Source organism: Sus scrofa, chromosome 4 (genome assembly GCF_054392235.1).
Source record: "Sus scrofa isolate SSC_HxYL_T2T_F1_AM1 chromosome 4, Sscrofa_HxYL_maternal_Yorkshire_Landrace_v2.0, whole genome shotgun sequence".
NCBI lineage: Eukaryota > Metazoa > Chordata > Mammalia > Artiodactyla > Suidae > Sus > Sus scrofa.
In genome coordinates, this window is record NC_139386.1 from 85,457,972 (window position 1) to 85,472,703 (window position 14,732).

General features: G+C 41.4%; 1 protein-coding gene across 17 annotated transcripts in view; it reads left to right on the top strand.

Annotated features, from left to right (window-relative positions):
• Positions 1-10,265: 10,265 nt before the first annotated feature.
• Positions 10,266-14,732, top strand: part of SCYL3 (SCY1 like pseudokinase 3) — a 41,497-nt gene continuing 37,030 nt past the window's right edge. For 6 of the 17 annotated variants that reach the window (XR_014843891.1, XR_014843888.1, XR_014843892.1 and 3 more), the window contains exon 1: positions 10,266-10,412. The gene's annotated coding sequence lies outside the window, so the exon portion shown is untranslated. Of the gene's footprint in view, positions 10,413-10,597; positions 11,053-11,467; positions 11,606-14,732 lie in introns of those variants that run through there. The other 11 variants (XR_014843889.1, XM_005663107.4, XM_021089433.2 and 8 more) reach the window with 5 other exon arrangements.

Here is a 14,732-nt window from a genome sequence, read left to right on the forward strand (position 1 = left end):
CCTATGTATACATTCTCACACACATTAAGTAGGGTTTTTTTATTTTTATTTTTTACGGAAGCATAGTTGATTTAAAACGTGTTAGTTTCAAGTGTACAACAAAGTGATTCAGATATACATATATCCATTCTTTTTCAGATTATTTTCCCTTGTAGGTAATGACAGAATATTGAGTAGATTTCCCTGTGCATACAGTAGGTCCCTGTTGATTATCTGATTTATATATAGCAGTGTGTATATGTTAATCCCAAACTCCTAATTTATGCACCCCCTCTACCTTTGGTAACTATAAGTTTGTTCTTCAAGTTTGTCAGTCTGTTTCTATGTTGTAAATAAGTTCATTTGTATTTTTTTTTTAGATTCCACATATAAGTGATATCATAGGATATTTGTCTTTGTCTGACTTACTTCATTTAGCATGATAATCTCTAGGTCCATCCATCCATGTTGCTGCAAATGACATTATTTCATTCTTTTTTATGGCTGAGCAATATTCCACTGTAAATGTATCCTCTGTTAATGGATATTTAGGTTGCTTCCATGTCTTGGCTATTGTAAATAGTTCTGCAATGAACATTAGGGTGCATGTGTCATTTCAAATTAGTTTTCTCTTGATACATGCCCAAGAGGGGGTTTACTGGATTATATGCATTATGACTCTATTCTTGGTGTCTTAAGGAACATCTATACTCTTCTCCATACCAGCAGTGGAAGAGGGTTCCCTTTTCTCCACACCCTCTCCTGAATTGATTATTTGTAGACTTTTTGATTGTGGGCATTCTGAGTGGTATGATGCGATACCTCATTGTAGTTTTGATTTTTATTTCTCTAATAATTAGCAATGCTATGCATCTTTTCATGTGCTTTTAGACCATCTCTATGTCTTCTTTGAAGAAATGTATAGATTTTCTGCCCATTTTTCTGATTGACTTTTTTTTTTTGGTTTTGGTTTTGATATTAAACTGCATTAGCTGTGTGTGTGTGTGTGTGTGTGTGTGTGTGTATACATATATATATATATATATATATATATATATTTTGTCTTTTTGTCTTTCCTAGGGCCACACCATGGCAAATGGAGGTTCCCAGGCTAGGGTCTGATCAGAGCTGTAGCCGCCAGCCTACACCAGAGCCACAGCAATGTGGGATCTGAGCCACGTCTGTGAACTACATCACAGCTCACAGCAACGCCAGATCCTTAACCCACTGAGTGAGCCAGAGATGGAACCTGCAACCTCATGGTTCCTAGTCAGGTTTGTTAACCACTGAGCCATGACAGGAACTCCATGCTTTAGCTGTATATTTTAGAGATTAATCCCTTGTCATCACTTCATTTGCAAATATTTTCTCCCATTCTATGTGTTGCCTTTTTGTTTTATTTATGGTTTCCTTTGCTGTGCAAACTTTTAAGTTTAATTAGGTCCCAGTTGTTTATTTTTATTTTCATTACTCTAGGAGGTGATCCATAAAGATATTGCTGAGATTCATGTCAAAGTGTGTTTTGCCTATGTTTTCCTGTAAGAGTTTTACAGTATCCAGTTTTACATTTAGGTCTTTAATCCATTTTGAGTTGTGATCTATCCCAGAGAATGTTGCAGTTGAGAAAAATGTGTATTCTGCTGTTTTCAGGTGAAATGTTCTATAAATATCAATTAAGTCCATCTGGTCTAATATGTCACGTAAGGCTTGTGTTTCCCTATTGAGCTTTTGCTTGGATGATCTGTCCTTTGATGTAAGTGGGATGTTAAAGTCCCCTAGTATTATTGTGTTGCTGACAATTTCTTTTTATAGCTGTTAACATGTGCCTGATATATTGAGGTGCTCTTGTGTTGGGTGCATGTACACCCAATTTAGATGTTGAGTGCAATTTATGATTGTCATATCTTCTTATATTGATCCCTTAATTATTATGTAGTGTCTGTCTCTCTCTCTTATAACTGTCTTTATTTTTAAAGTCTATTTTTTGTCTGATATGAGCATTGCTACTCCAGCTTTCTGTTGACTTCCAGTTGCATGATTTCCATTTGCATCACTTTCAGTCTGTATGTATCCCTTGATCTGAAGTGGATCTCTTGTAGACAGCATATATACAGGTCTTGGTTTTTTTAATCCATTCAGTCAGTCTATGTATTTTGATTGGAGCATTTAATCCATTTACATTTAAGGTAATTATTGATATGTATGGGTTTTTTTGTTTTGTTTTGTTTTGTTTTTTTGCTTTTTAGAGCCACATTTGCAGCATATGGAAGTTCCCAGGCAAGGGGTCGAATCAGAACTACATCTGACAGCCTACACTACAACTGTAGCAACACTGGATCTGAACGATGTCTGTGACTTACACCACAGCTCACAGCAACGCCAGATCCTTAACCCACTGAGGGAGGCCAGGGATCAAACCCACATCCTCATGGATCCTAGTCAGGTTCGTTAACCACTGAGCCACGAAGGGAACTCCAATATATATGTTCTTATTGCCATTTTCTTAATTGTTTTGGATTCGGTTTTGTAGGTCTTTTTTCTTCCTTTCCTCTTTTGGTCTCTTCTTTTGTGATTTGATTATCTTTAGTGTTGTTTTGGATTGCTTTTTCTTGTGTGTGTGTGTGTGTGTGTGTATGTGTATCTATTGTAGATTTTTGGTTTGCAGTTCCCATGACGTTTTGATATAGCAGTCTATATCAAATGTATATATGATATATATGCATAGTGTTTGTTTCATGTGATATAAATACTATGCATATATATCATGAATCAAGTGTATGTATATATAAATACAAGATTGTTTTAAGTTGCTAGTCTCAATTTCAAATGCATTTCTGATATCCTGCATATCAAATATCTCCACAAGATTGCTGGTTTTGATATCATAGTTGTGTGTGGATGATTTCCTACCTTTACTGTATGTTTGCTTTATGTGAACCTTCCCGTTTGTAATTTTCTTATTTCTAGTTGTGGCCTTTCCAGAGCAAATAGTTTTTAACTTGTGTTGCGCTAGATGCACAGATTTGGAGAGAACCTGAGAAACCTAAGGTAAGAAATAGTGACATGCTATTTCTTGCCTTAAGTATGGAACATTAACTCAAAGGCCATCTACATTTTCTCGGGAATTGTGAACATGCTGTGTCCCTTCTTTTTTCCTATCCAATGCTTTGCAGCTGCTGTTACATGGTCTGCATGCCCCAAGATTGTTACCACATAATAAGGAACTATGAGAACTGTTTTATTAGATATAAGACTAAAATACTTCCAGTCCAAGTTTGCATTTCAGTTCCTTATTGCTCTATTAAGTTATCTTTAAAATTGCAAAACTAATCTGTGCTCACTGTATCACATGAAACAAACACCATGCATATACATCATGAAAAAAAGTAATTTATTGTCCATCCACATACTGACTGTTAACAGACTAATTTCTATTGTTCCACACTCTGCTCATCTTTCAGCAATAAATGCTTATTGACAACCTATAGTGAAGGCCACAGGTGGTCATGCATACTAGATCCTAGTGTCTGGTCCTCAGCTTTGCCTGATTAGAAATGAAAGTTTGGACACCAGCTATGATCAAGTTCTAACAGAAGAAAATACCAAACTCAAAAATGATTGATGCAGGAGTTCCCATTGTGGCTCAGTAGGTTACGAACCTGACTAGTATCCATGAGGATGTGACTTTGATCCCTGGCCTCGCTCAGTGGGTTAAGGACCCAGCGTTGCAGTGAGCTGGGGTATAGGCTGCAGATGTGGTTCAGATCTGGAGTTGCTGTGGTTGTGGTGTAGGCTGGCAGCTGCACTTCTGATTTGACCCATTGCCTGGGGATCTCCATGTCCTGCAGGTGTGGCCCTGAAAAGAAAAAAAGGAAAAAAAGCAAGAAATAATTTATTAATTTACAATGATCTATAGAACCAGAAAAATGGAATCTGAAAGCATGTTTCCTTTTGGAGAAAAACAACATAAATGAAAACACTGGAGTTCCCGTCATGGCTCAGCAGAAGTGAATCTGACCAGCATCCATAAGGATGCAGGTTTGATCCTGGCCTCGCTCAGTGGGTTAAGGATCCATCATTGCCATGAGCTGTGGTATGGGTCACAGACATGGCTCGAATGTGGCTGTGGTGTAGGCCAGCAGCTACAGCTCTGATTCGCCCCTTAGCCTGGAAACCTCCATATGCCACAAATGCAGCCCTAAAAAAAAGACAAAAAAAATTATATAAATCTCCTTTTGTCCATCCTTGATTAAAAGAGAATCATGGCAAGTGATGTGCTCAAGCCCACTCATGAGAGTGATTCATACAGACTTATGAGAGCTGTTAAATGTTTCGGAGTCTTGGAAGCCAGCTTTAAACACAACCATTATTAAAAATTAAGTTATATAAACTCATAATTAAATTGATTATATTTTAAAAGGTAAGAACTCACCTCTTAAAACTTATTTTATTATACTGTATTATTATCTATACTCAGAGGTTATTTACATCTGTTACATCTCTATGATGGAAAGAATATATAATGGTAGAGCACATCTCTTCCCAACTCCGCATTCAATGATGTCACATTGGTACCTTGAAGTGGGCCATGGTGGAGTATTCACAGTATAGAAATCAGCAAGGGCTATAAATCAAGGCTTTATATAATGTTTTGTTGATTGTCTAGACCTAAGTAATGAAGACCTTTAATGACAATGCAATTGAAACTTAAACGTCCTTCTTGACTGTAGCTGTTACATTGTGATAGTATTGAGAATTGAGGAACTATTACTCTAGTATTCAGAAAGTATTATTTGATTCAGCATAGAATACAGCTTACTTCATTGATGAATGAATGAAATTCCAACATATGTCTTTGTTTTTTTTTTATTTTCAATTAACTGTTAATATGAATGAAAATAGTAACCACTGTCCATATCAGAACTACACTCATTCATCAGTTGTAATCATAGGTTGACCATGAACACAAGAGCATGGCAAAAATCACTGAAAGTGTACTGTGAGATTCGACTGGCTATGTGGAGTCTACAATGAAGAATATTATATATTTCATTATTATACTTGTAAATTGTGTGCTGTATAGCTTTCATAACAATAAACTTCATAGTCTGTTAAATATTTACCAGCACCTCATGAATAATGGACGAAGAATCTTACATAGAGAGATAGTAATCTCTAAATTCATTTGTCAAAATGTTGTGTTGTGTTATACTTGTTTTTCTCTGTGCTATACAGCCAAACAAGTATTACAACCTGATGAGGCCATGATGCCCAAGTCGTTATTTCCTATCTGGACCTCTCCAATGACTCTTCAGATCTTTATAGCTGTTGACCAAACTGATAGCCCCACTTGGATGTTTAACAGGTTCTGCAAACTTGTTGTGGTTTTGCCATGTCCCCAAGTGCTTGAGCCAAACCAAGGCAACAACCTTGATCGCTTACCTCACTTCCATCAACTCCATGTTTTAGTGGACTCGGTCTGCCGAAACAGAATACCATAGACTCGGGGCTTAAACACCAGACATTTATATCTTCCCAGTTCTAGTGAGAGCTCTGTTCCTTAAACACACCCAGCTAGTGCCTGCTGTGGGAATTTTTCAGTTGCTGTCTCTGTGCCAGGGATGGTTTACTCTCAGATCTTCATAAAACTGACTCCTTGTCACTCAGTGTTCAGATGAAATATTACCTTTTCATAGAGGCCTTCTTTGAAGGTCCATCTAATGTAATTCCCTTTCCTCTCCTGCCCTCCCTCAATCCTGCTGCTCTCTATCACATTAGGGTGGTGGTATTGCATAGTTGTGAAAAACATTAATTCTGTAGGCAAACTTCTCTATGCCATTACCAGCTGTGTGACTTTAGTCAACTTACCTAACCCCTCTGGGCATCAGTTTCCTCATATGTAAAGTGGGACTGATGTATTACTTAAATGAATTAAGATGTGTAAAGTATCTAATACACAATAAGTACTCAACACATGTTAGCTGCTATTATCACCTTGTTTTATTTTTTCATAGAATCTATCATTACGTGATTTATTTATTTATTTATATGCTAATTGCCTCTCTCTCCCCTTCTCACCACCCCATCCCCACCTCCCTCCAAGATGTGAGGTCTGTGAGAAGAGGAAATTTATATTGCTTTGTTTGTGGGTGTTCCCTTGGTTTTTAGAGCAGAGGCTGGCACATAATGAGCACTTATAAAGTACTTGCTGACTAACCAGATGAATGAGGAGCAAACGTCAGAAAAGCAGCAGAATAACCAGGGCCATGTAGAGTTGTTTAGTTCATGTCCAGCTTTGCACACAGTATGCAGTGGTGGTGGGGCAGGACACTTTGAAAAATGAAAATAACGTTCCCAACACTAAGCTCTAGCACTTCCTCGATCACTTAAAAAAAAAACAAAAACAAAAACAAAACCTTTGAGTTCTTGTCGTGACTCAGTGGTGACAAACCTGAATAATATCCATGAGGATTCAGGTTCGATCCCTGGCCTCGCTCAGTGGGTTAAAGATTCTGTATTGCCATGAGCTGTGGATCTGGCTGAGATCTGACGTTGCTGTGGCTGTTGTGTATGCTGGCAGCTGCAGCTCCAATTGGACCCCTAGCCTGGGAACTTCTGAATGCAGTGGATGTGGCCCTAAAAAGCAACAAACAAACAAACAAACAAAACTTTATTTGGGTCTCTCAAAGAACCCACTTTCCTGAAATCACTGTATCTTCTTCCTTCCTTTCCCGGTGATCAGCACAGTGCGTAGCTCAGAAAAGATGTGTGTTAAATATCTGTGGTGTGAACTGAAGTTTGTCACTTGCCATCGGCCTCTACATGGATTAAATTATGAGCCACCACAGCTGCTTACCCACAGCACCTCCTGAACAGAGCTCAGAGTGGACACCAGGAGTGATGCCCTCTGTGCTCTGGGAAAACTGGAAGAACAGGTCTTCAGATAGTCAGATATTTTTAGGAGAAGGTTTTATGTGCCCAATTCTTGCATCTCCTCATATCTAGAGAAAGACTAAAATCCTTCATGGTGATGTCTGCTCCTTGTGACTGGTGGTAACCTTCAGGAGATCAGCAACAAATATTTGTAAAATATGTGTATGGCTGCGTGCACCTCCCCTCACCTTTATCACATCCCTATATTCCCCCTTTTCCTCCTTGGGTGGTTTCAGCCCAGTCAGTAGTTAAGGATAAAAAAACGATGTCGGGGTCATCTGCAAACGCAGTCTCCTCCAAGGGTGAGAGGCAGTGAGTCCTGCAGGCTATGAAAACTCAGGATACTGGCCCCAATAGCAGAGGTACATATCAAAGGAACGATTTCAGTGAGCCCAGGCCTCTTTTGTTCTTGCTTCCCGCCCTTTGTAGCAAAAACTCCTATAAATCCTAGCTCCTCCCTCAGTGCCACTGAGCAGTTTCTCAGAGCTACCTGAGGTGCTGTCTCCCAGGCTTAAGTCCTAATTTTGCCCCAAATAAAACTTAACTCTCAACTTCCAGCACATTTTTTTAAAGTCAACAGTGGAATAAACATAGTCTGTAACATAGGGCTGTAAGTTCTATAGCATTTGTATAGTGTTTACAGTTTACAAAGGCCAATATTCCTCACAACATGGGTGTCAGGCCATTTGTGGTCAACTTTAAATTTCTTCAGCACAGACAGGGTAATATTCTGTGTGGGTTAATTGGTTGAAGCTATGCCCTAGAAGTAGCTAGCATTCTAGTTATCAGGAATCCACATTCCGGGAGTACTTAACTAGCATCATACCAGAAAGGCCACATTCCAGAGATGTAGCTACAAATTACTTTAGTCAGCTTGACATTCGAAGACTCTAGATGTTTTGTTAATTATCATAGTGAATACCAGAAATGGCTTTTTATTGGCAAAAATATTGAGGCTGAAGGTTAACTCAGGTAGTCAGTGTAGGAGCATGGGCTTTGATGCATTCTTTGATATTGCCATTGATTAACTTTTGTGGCTTAAGGGTTCCAGGGAGTAACACTTCCACAGGCTTTGTTTTATTATAAGAAATGAGTGTTCCCCGCTGGCTTTGTTTAATATAGAAAATGCAGATCTCTAGCCCACTCCTCAACTGATAAAAGAGGAATGAGAGGAGTTCCCGACGTGGCGCAGTGGTCAACGAATCCGACTAGGAATGATGAGGTTGCGGGTTCAATCCCTGGCCTTGCTCAGTGGGTTAAGGACCTGGCATTGCCGTGAGCTGTGGCGTAGGTCACAGATGTGGCTCCGATCCTGCATTGCTGTGGCTCTGGTGTAGGCTGGTGGCTACAGCTCTGATTAGACCCCTAACCTGGGAACCTCCACATGCCTCGGGAGCTGCCCTAGAAAAGGAAAAAAAAAAAAAAAGAAAAGGAATGAGAGGAATTGTAAAAGAAAAGGACAAAAGAAAACAAAACAACCCACAGAACTTCCAGGACATTTCCAACCCCCAAAGCCCTACTGGACAAGGACTGCTATAGGTACTTGAATAAGGCCAATGAGGGAAAACCACATTTTTCTGAACCCCACTTTGGTGCCTCTCCCCACCTTTAAGAGATAAAAACCCCTATAGGACAATAGAGAAAGGGGGCTCTTCTCTCCCCTCCCAGCAACCCTGGGAGCGATCAGCTTTCCTTTATTTAACAAAGACATTGATTGCTGCCTGTGTGTTCCTGGAGGTCATCCTTCCACCACCTTGAACGAGAACCCGGATTCCAGTATCATCTTTCTGGCACCAGTATCAGCTTATTAGTTATGATGAATACTAGAGATGAGGTCTCAGAGAATGATCTCCACTCCTGAATAAACATGGTCTAAAAATTTGAGTCCTCAGCCTTTAGAGATGCCATCTAAGGTTTCATCTCTATTGGTCCTGGAAGATTTCTGGTTGCCAGATGCTGAGAATAACTATGGTAACAGAATCCTACCATAACAGAATCCTACCGCTGCAGCCCTCTACTTCTGCTTCTCAACTTTCTAGAATGGCACCCCCCATACTATAGTTGCTATCTATAAGTGACTTTTGAGCACTGAAATATGGCTAGTTTAAATTGTAAAAAATACACATCAGATTTTAAAGACAGTACAAAAAATGTAAAATATCCCATTAATAATTTTTTTATTATATTTTAACACCTATCTTCTGGATAGGTGTTAAAAAAAGGCAAAAAAAAAAAAAAAAGGAATGAGAGGAATGGTGAAAGAAAAAGACTAAACAAAACACCTATCTTCTGGATAGGTGTTAAAATATAATATTAACTTCACCTCAGAGTTTTTACTGTTTTTAATGTGGTTACTGGAAAATTTAAAATGACGTATGTGACTCAAATTGTATTTCCATAGGACAGTGCTGACGTAGGACAGAGCTCGATCTTCAATAACTTAACAGGACAGATAAAATACTATTTGTGTCTACTTTCTAATAAATACTCATTTCTGAATAAGGGACAAAGTTTGGTCTGATACTTGCTTTTATTTAATCGGGTAAAGAAATTGTGGGGTCCTTGTCCATATTGTTATAGACCAAAAAGAATTAAAAATTTTTAGGTGATCAAATGACTTAGCTGTCAACTGTTAGGTAGTAGAAACGTTAAAAACCAGCGATGATAATAACTACTACTAAGTCACATGAAAGATAACAGAAAAAAACTTGGTTGGAATCATGTAGTTTTAAAACTATCACGTATATTCTTTATTCCACAACACGCTATTAAGTAGCAACGATTAATATTAATAATAAGTACTATTAAGAGTCCTAACTTGACTCCTTGCAGAATTAACTGTAACTTCGCATCTTCTGCCTGAAAGGCTTCAGCGGCAATCACATCAACCTCCGCCAGCTTCAGCCGCGGACCCGCGCTACTCGGCCCACACAGCACAGCCAATCAGGGCTTTGGGGTGAGCTACGTCACTCTTCCGAAAGTCCTCTCCAATTTCCACAGTGCTCCTATTCTCCGCCCGCCTCTTTCCTATTTGTCCAAGGCGGCGGCGGACGGCCATTTTAGATTTGGGCGGAAATGCAGTTCAAACTGTGCGGTTGAAAGCCTGAAAATTAAAATCAAGGCATATTTGCACGTTAAACTTAAGGCCCAAGAAAGCAGTCACCTTCACGGACTAACTAGGCCGCGGGTACAGAGAGTGAACGGCGGAGTCGGCACCGGCGCCCACACTCAAGATGGCACCAGCTTGAGAATCACCCTCGCGGCCGCTCTATCTCGGTTCCGGGTTCCTTCGCTTCAGTGGTGGTGTTGGAGGGCTGAAGGCTGGCATTCTATCCGGCTTCCGGACAATCTCTATGGTGCCGGAGGGACCAGACCTCAGAAGATTGTGGGTGTAGTGGCCAGAGCGTCACGGGGGAGGTGAGGGTGGTTGGTGTCAACAGGGGGCGAAGAGGGGACCGGAGCCAAGACCCTCGCCCGCCTCCCCCGCCGCCCTCCCGCAGGTAACAGGGAGCCCCACGCGGCGTCCTCCGTCAGTGCGGGCCTGGGCCGCGGGGGAGGGGGCCGGGCCGGGTGCGAGGCGGTGGGCGCGCGCGCCCCGATCTCGGGTCCGCGCTTGGGGCCCGCTCGGGGGCGAGCTCGGCGCGGCGCCGCTGCCGGTTGAGCTCTGCACTCCGGCTCCGCGCAGCCTCTCCTTGCTGAATGTGGGGCGCCCTGCTAACCTGGGCTTCCCGGGCGACCCCCGCCCGGTGCGGCGCTGGCGGCCGGAGCTTTCGAAGGAAGCGAAGGAGTTTCGCCTCGCGGGCAGGTGTGGAAGGTGAGGGGCCAGCGTCACAGGACTGCCGCCCCTGCCCCTCAGTGGTCCCGAGGAGTCGCGGTTGGACCCCCGCTCCCCTGCCCCAGCCCCCTGGCCGCCCTCCTCGCAGCGGGCAGGGCGAGTGTGCGCGGCGGGCCGGGACTGTGCCGGAGGCAGCGTGGCCAAGCCGCGGGAGCCTAGGGTTCCCCGCGCTGGATGCTGCCTTCATTTTCGATCCAAGACCAGTGCCAGGCCCCCAGAGGCCAGTTGGCTCCTGTCTTTGGGTAGTGCTTTTTGTTAAGAATAAACATGAAACATTTCCCGGAAAATCATTTATAGGAAACCATGTGAGTCCTGAATTTTGGAATCCCTGTTACTATTTTTAAGTATTTTTTTATGCATACCCACATAACATCCCATGTCTTAGCTGAAATCATACGTAGTTCTTTTGGTCCATAAAGGCTTCATTATGTATTGCTGGACTGAGTTTAAGGAATGTATATGTGAAAGAGATCAAAGCAAAGGGTCTGAAGTACTGTTATCACCAGATGGCAGAATACGAATCAATACACGGTGCCCTTTGAACTCCCAATGCAAGCCCTTATGGTTGGAACTTCCAAGCCCAGGGAGCTAGGATCAAGATCATCTCGATTAATTGCTGTGAAATGAACAGAGGGAGAGAGCGTTCCCCGGAGCACACTGATTTCTTAGTTTAGTGTATGAGTTGCCCCATGACCTAGACAAGGGCTTTTAATCCCACAGGTGGCCCAGAAACTTGATATGCTGGCCAAGGAAGCAAAAGGATGGAGGAAGATAGGTGAACAACATTTTAAAGAGAAGATCATGATGCATGTTCATGTCAGAAACTGGCTACCCAGCGTTTATTAGAGGGTGGAGATGGTAAATTCTGCAAAATACCCATGCTAATATCACAATATTAGAATATCCTTTTCTGCATTTTTGTGATTTCTTAATTTCAAAGTTAAAAGGTTTTATGTTTCCCCCTTAACTCCTCAAAACAAAAAAGAGCACTTTGGAAGTCCAGATGTTTTTCTTTATCAGTATTACATTTCAGTAAGCCAGTTTTAGCTGAATTAAATAATTTTTAAAACACTTTGTATCAACAGTTTTGATGCCTCTTAGGAGACAGTTTTGTGAAGTTAAGAATTAAGAATTACTGCTTTTAAGACATCTTCAAATTACAGTCAACAGTACATCTTATTTCCCCTTAATGAAGTTTGCACTGGACATGGGCTCTAACCCAGCTACTCTGTAAGCATTGCACGGATAGTATCATGGACTTCTGTCAGCATTAATCATGCTTTCAAAGCAATGAAATGTTATCCTTTTGAGTTCTTACAAGAAAGGGATTCATTCCTTTTTAATTTTTAGGTGGTATTTTCTTAGGGTCTTAGACTCAAATATGCACTGCTAAGAAAAACTACCAGTTTTAACTTCTTCCTATAGCTTTTTTAACCCTCAATTGTTAATGATATTATAGTGGGATTCATAATGTTAGATGGAAGGTTAATAGTGTTCCCACGAGGAACTGTTTTGCTATTTAGAAATGACTAAGTAAATGGCCATTGCTGTACCTTTGCTGACTGCCATTCATTCAGCTAGAGCCCTGCCACTGAAATCTCATGACCGTTTTATCTCCTTTAGAGATTAATATTAAAACTAAGTAAATGGCATGAAGATTCTCTGCCAAGAAAATTTTCATTTTCCTGCAGCAGTTCCTTATGTGTGAATTTTGGAAAGCTCTATTTTGTGGCTAGGAGAGAGAAGGAAGTTAGACTGGCTTCATCCATATATACACTTTCCAAAGTGGCACTTCTCTTCTCCCTCCTCTAGTCTGACTGGTTTTTTCAGACAGGAGGAGTTAAAAAGAACTGCTTGTGAAATGGCAGTTGGTTTCTCAGAGCAGAGACCCATTCAGGCTAACTCAGGGGGTACCTCAGGCTACCCAGGATTGTGGGTGGCAGTGAGGAAGTGGATTTGAAGCTGGGCTTCCTGTAGCCTTGAAATGGGGTAGAACGTGTTCCTCTAAATCTAAGTCATTCTCCTAGTGTTTGCATTTCCTTCTCCTGCTGCCAGCTGGCTTCCTCTCTGCTTGCCAGTTTTCTGCTTTTACATGGCTTTGCCTTACCGTAGCCCTGACTCTATCCTATGACATCCTTTTACCTTCAGCTGTGCTAATAAGACAAAAATATCTCTTGTTCATTCAGATTCCTGGGACAAACAGTGATTGGCCAGTTTAGCTCTGCATTCAGGCTCTGGGTCCTAGAGATGGCTCATGTGAGAATTGTCTACAGGGTAGGCACCAGACCCATTAACTGTGTCCAAGAAGAGGAGTGCAAGACGCAAGTACTAAACATGACCCTCCCTACAGGAGCTAGGGTTGGGGGGCGGGGCGTTGCCAGAAGGCACCCCACCATCTCCAGAGTAGAGGTATTAACAGTAGTTGCTTTTCTGTGATCCTATATAAATGCTAATTTTATTTGTAGTCCCAGGAGGAAGGTGGATGTTTCACAGTTGACCCTTGAACAACATGGGTTTGGACTACACAGGTCCACTTAGAGGCAGATTTTTTTCAATAAATAGGCACTGTAGTACTTCACAATTGACAGCTGGGTGAATCCCCTTAGTTGGTTGAATCCACTGATTTGGAATGGCAAATACAGAAGGCTGACTAATGTACTCAAATTTTTGATTGAGAGGGTGTTGGTGCCCCAACCCCTGAAATTTTTTTTTTTAAAGAGTCTACTGTAGTTGAGATAACTTGCCATTTCTCCTTTCTTCCTCTCTTTCTTTCTTTCTTTCTTTCTGTTATTCTTAAGAAAGATAAATTGCTAGGAAAGTAGGAACTCTGAATTTGTTACAAAGCCAACATAGTTTTTATCCTCAGAAACATTCTTGGGTGTTAAAAAACATCAAATTTTTTTTGTCTTTTCTAGGGCTGCACCTGAGGCATATGGAGGTTCCCAGGCTAGGGGTCCAGTGGAAGCTGTAGCTGCCGGCCTACGCCAGAACCACAGCAACACAGGATCCGAGCTGCGTCTGTGACCTACACCACAGCTCCCGGCAACGCCAGATCCTTAACCCACTGATTGAGGCCAGGGATCGAATCTGCAACCTCATTGTTCCTAGTCGGATTCGTTAACCACTGAGCCACGACGGGAACTCCAAAACATCAATTTTAGATAGCTTTAGTCTTTATACATGTTATATTCCTTATACAGTGATGTTTATGAGTCTGCAGGCATTTGAAATTCTCTGTTTTGTGTATGTGTTTTGAGCAGCATCACATCCTCTGATAACCTAGTAAGTGTTGTATGGAACTTCACTAAAGTGGGAAAAAGGCCAAGTAGAGGGTCTGTATATAATGATTATTGGGTTTATATTTACTCAAAGGATGCAGATTTTAAACTTAAATTTTTGTCTACATGGAATTTTTGGCTGTGTTACTTAGAACTAATAACTTGCTTGCCATAGTGCCAGAGTTAGTAAGAACTTTTATCTTTTTACTTTTAAAATATGGTAAAGCCAGAGCTAGAAACTGACTGCCACAAAGTTTTCAGACATATGTTTGGCCTATACAAGTTCAAAAACATTGAAAAATGAGCCAAAATTGAAAAATATGGACATTTCTGGAGTTCACCTTGTGGCATGGTTGAAACGAATAAGGTTAGTAACATGAGGTTGTGGGTTCGATCCCTGGCCTCGCTCAGTGGGTTAAGGATCCAGCGTTGCTGAGAGCTGTGGTGTAGGGCGCAGGTGAGGCTTAGATCCTGTGTTGCTGTGGCTGTGGTGTAGGCCAGCAGCTGTAGCTCTGATTCAACTCCTAGCCTGGGAACTTCCGTATGCCCTGGCTGTGGCCCTAAAAAGACCAAAACATATATGTATATATGGAAATTTCCACTTAAGTATTCAGGCTCTTGGCTCTTTATGGTAATTGGCATGATCAGGTAACTGATACAGCAGTCTAGGTTGGTCCTTGTGGTGGCTCCCTTCATAGTGCAAGCCT